Here is a 4695-nt window from a genome sequence, read left to right as displayed (position 1 = left end):
AATGGAGAAACAAGAGGTCCTCTCTGGATATATTTAAGTTTTAGATTATTTTTTTAAGATTTTTTATTTATTCATTCATGAGAGACAGAGAAAGAGAGGCAGAGACATAGGCAGAGGGAGAAACAAGGCTCCACACAGGGAACCCAATGCGGGACTTGATCCTGGGTCTCCAGGCCCCCCGCTGGCTGAAGGCAGGGGCCCAACTGCTGAGCCACCCAGGTGTCCCTAAATTCTTCATTAACATCTAAGTGAAGATGTCAGGTTGACTATTCATATGGAATTTTGGAATTTGAATGAGAATATCAATTTCTTCCTCTAAGATTTTTTTAAAAGATTATTTATTCATGAGACATACAGAGAGAGAGGCAGAGACAAGCAGAGGGAGAAGCAGGCTCTTCGCAGGAGCCCCACTTGGGACTCGATCCCGAATCTGGGGATCACAACCTGAGCCGAAGGCAGATGCTCAACCACTGAGCCACCCAGGTCTCTAAGATTTGAGGAAAAGAGAAATACTATATGAGTATACTGTGTGGGCATCACTTTAAGCACTCCTCCCCACTCCTATACTAAACTTTCAAAAAGAATCAGATATTGCCACTCTCTGAGAAAAATATAGAGCCATCTTCCAATATGGTTGGAATATGGACACAAGAGTCTCCAAATTATTAAAATTACTAAATCAGAATTCTCAAGGAATGACTAGAATCTAGAACCGAGCTAGCTAATAATTCACTAAGTAAAAATCTGAGAACCCAACTGCCATATATTAGCCTTACGTTGTTAAGTTTATCATTTTTAACCTGCTTTTCAGTAATTTATTCAATCAACAGGGTGATCAATTTATTTACCTCCAAATTTACAGAGCAATTTAACATTTCAGTCAGGCCAAAGATTTGAAGCTACCTTGGATACTCAGTTTATATTAAACTCTTCTTCCCCTTCACTAATACACTTCTGTAGCTGGTTTTTACACTTAATCATAGGCTATACTGCTGTTTTAAAATGTTTCCAATATGCCTTCCATCTGCCCAACCGAATTTTATTTCCTTTTGAGGGTAGGGACTGTGACCGAGTCCCCAAACCAGTGTTGAATAATTTAAGGGGAATTTGTTGAATTCATTTGGAAAGTTGTCTCTACTGTGTATCCAGCACTCACCTATAGGATGAGTCGCCCTCCATTTCACTCAACTAGACTCAATTTAGTCACACAAGTATACAATAATAGTCATCATATTCTCAGTTTATGGTTTTAATGGTATTGCAACATTAAGTTCACAACATATTTCCAAGCACCAAGTATGCTTGAAATTGAACATTTTTATAAAGATAATAAAACTTAATGACTACCCATGATCTATGATCTGACAATACATCTGTTCTTTTTCATCTTGAGATGGTAAAGTACCATCTCAAGTACCAAGTAGACCCTTGCTTATTGTGGCACAGTGGGAGAGAAGAAATATAGTCCTATTAATCACTCTTAACTATCAGCTTATTAAGTTATAGTTTCCCAACAGGCTTGTCTTACATGACTGTTAATAGGCTGCAGGTGTTTTTCTAAAACAGTCTTTTTATAATGCAGTTATGTCATAAAGAGACAGCATGGAGTAAAAGAAAGGCTTTAAATTCTAGTAGTAAAGTAGCCCCGAAGCCTTAAGCAAGTCACCACCTCTCTGATCTCCACCATTTTCTCATCTGTAAAATGAGAGGACTTATTATTAATTAAATAAGTGCATTTGTGCCATTTATACCTGGCCAGTAGGCATGTAACCATAACCCGGTACTTAAGAGTTTCACAAAGGACATTCTAACAGAAATCTCTCTACATTAAGATAGCTTAAGCTAACGTGTAAAATTGAGATTTGTTGCTAGTTAACTTTAGAGGTAAATTTTGTTACCTAACCACTGTGGATGTGCACAGAACAGAGGAGCATATTTCATGAGAAAAACAGTGACTACTGATACGTATTAATATGCCAAATTGTGCTGAAAATCAGCAAAATTCTACTTTTAGCTAAAAACCCACTCAGAGAGATAGCTGTTATACACACATACTATTTGACAAAAGCTTTTAAGTCCATTTGTGGAAAACTTTGCAAATGGAAGCTAGGTTTCTAGTTTAACCCATAAGAGTTTAAGTAACTGTCCACAAAGCTGGACTATATAACATAATATTAAATGCTCAAGTTCTGGGTCCTGAGAAGGAGGCTTATGTCATGTAGATGAGTTTCCTCTCTTGCTCTTGGAAAGAAGACTGGAAGTAAGTAATGATTAAAATTGATTTACCTTTTTCACATCCTTCTACCTCTCTAACCTTTTTTACACTCAGGTAGGGTACACGGCCCTAATTGTGCTGCTGGAACAAAGCTATTTGGTCCTACCTACTGTGTCAACATCCTTTCCTTGAACCTTCCCATAGTAATTCCACAACTGTGGAGCAATTGATGGACATTTCAACAAATAACCCAGAAAATGTTACCACTGTTAAACTATAACTAGTGTTGAAAGAGACCATCTGTTACTTATAAAACCAAAAATATTAGAAATCAATGTTAAAAATTTTAGAGACATGGTCAAATAAATTATGATACATTTATATGATAGAATATTATGCCAATATTTTTTTAAATGTTTTAAAAGTAAGTTGAAATGACATGGGAAATATACAAAATATAATGCTGAATAAATTTAAAAAAGATACTAAATGCTATGTTCTTTATGAACTCAATTATGGAAAAAATGCATGAGGACTGGAAGCTAATAACACCGCTGAGTAGTAGACTTGTAATTTATGGATTTTTCCCAGTTAGTACATGAATCCATGCTTTCCAGATTTTCCCATATCAAGTAAGTGCTATTAAAAAAAAAGGAAAATCAGAGAAAAAATATAAATTCAAATAAATGTCTAATTGGTAGAATTTTAGAGAGCTATAAACAGTGCTAATTAACAGGCAATGTGGAAATAGAGCTTTGAGGGCAAAGGAGCATTCCTTCATTTGTTTGCAAAAGACTTTAATTAGGAGACTTATTTTATTTTGTGTGTGCGTGTGTGTGGTTTTTTTTAATTGAAGGTCCCTTACCGCTCCTGCTTCCATGCGTGGCCACCAGCAGGGGAGAAGGGAAGGGGAACCAGGCAGTGCGAGGAGGGGTCCTCTCTGCAACATTCCATTTATACACAGAACTAAACAGACAAGCACAGAGTCACTATTGATGTTAGAAGTTACCAGCATGGGGGATGCCTGGGTGGTTCAGCAGTTGCGTGTCTGTCTGCCTTTGGCCCAGGGCGTGATTCAAGGATTGGGCTTGAGTCCCACATCAGGCTCCTTGCAGGGAGCCTGCCTCTTCCTCAGCCTGTGTTTCTGCCTCTCTCTCTCTCTCTCTCTCTCTCTCTCTGTCTCTCATGAATAAATAAATAAAAATCTTAAAAAAAAAAAAAAAAAGTTACCAGCATGAGAAAAGGAACAGGTGGGAAATTGGAGTGTCATAAAAAAAAAAAATACAGCCCCCCCTCAAACTGGGGTGACAGGGGGAAACTTGGTCTGTTTCAAGCCAAGAGGAATCAGATCAAAAACAGCTTGGAAAGGCCAGAACCGGTCAGGGATGGAGGGAGGAGGAAGGCCCAGGGGGTGAGAGGGCTGTCTGGCAACTAAGGTGAAGAGATTGGCCTCCCCTTGCTGGGATCTCCCCAGCCCCTCAGGTCTGGCAGGAAGGGCCGCCTGCAACCCCCATGTGCAGGTCTGGGGCTGCCGATGCTCCAGGCAGAGCGCTGGAGGGGACTCACAAAGGCTTGGCCTCCAGGGAGATAACGGCACCGCCCCCCAGCTTCTCTGCCCGGTTACAACAGTCCTTGACCTCCTCCTAGCAGTTTGCTTGTAATTCATGCTTGATCTCTGTCAGCTTCTTCACGATGGCATCCTTGGCACTGGCATCGATCATTTTGCTCTTAACGGGTACAGGCTCAGGTGTCCAGAAGATAAACCCGAGGTGTCCTCTTTCTTGCTCTCTCGGTCTCATAGGTTGTGTCGCAGAGGGCACAGTGGCGGTCCTTGTCTGACGGCATCCTGACAAAGGTGGCATAGGGGTGGTCGACAGTCTGGCCCACGTCACCTGCGAGGATCTACTTGTGCTCCTCCAGGTTGACGTTGTCCTTGTCCTGGCTCAGGCAGAGGAGTGCCGCCTTCTTGTGCTTCCTCACCTCCTCTGGTGTTGGGGACTTACCGTGCTTACCCTCATGTCACCAAACGCTTTGATGATGCCATCAGAGACTGCCACACCAGAGGCCACATTTCCGGTACCGAAAGGGAAATAACAAGGACAGTCAGAAGACAGGAGAGCCATTGCCACACTGCTGCTGGGCTCGGACTGAAAGAGACTTACTTTAAGCTAACCACATTATAAAATAGTAAGTTTTGTGGTCATGAAAATAGTGCTTATTGCTACTGCTACGGCATTTTATAGATCCAATAAAACCTACAACTGATGCTTGCTTTCCTCGATTAAAGACACCGGCGTTTCTTTTTTACATATATCACATAGAAAATAACACAGGCATGGGATTTAGATAAATAGGAAATAAAGGTTATATAATGAAAAAGTCTTCATCCCGTCTTACAATGCTTTCCCACATATAGCAGTGATCCACAGCCCAGAAATTATTCTTGTGTAAATCTGCCCGATGTGTATTTATACACTAAT

General features: G+C 40.6%; 1 pseudogene; it reads right to left on the bottom strand.

Moving 5' to 3' along the window:
• Positions 1–3494: 3494 nt before the first annotated feature.
• LOC121471798 lies at positions 3495–4477 on the bottom strand (annotated as a pseudogene).
• Between the last annotated feature and the right edge of the window lie 218 nt (positions 4478–4695).

This window comes from Vulpes lagopus, chromosome 1 (assembly GCF_018345385.1).
Source record: "Vulpes lagopus strain Blue_001 chromosome 1, ASM1834538v1, whole genome shotgun sequence".
Classification (NCBI taxonomy): Eukaryota; Metazoa; Chordata; class Mammalia; order Carnivora; family Canidae; genus Vulpes; species Vulpes lagopus.
The sequence above is the reverse complement of the archived record's forward strand: the minus strand, read 5'-3'. Positions and strand labels throughout refer to the sequence as shown.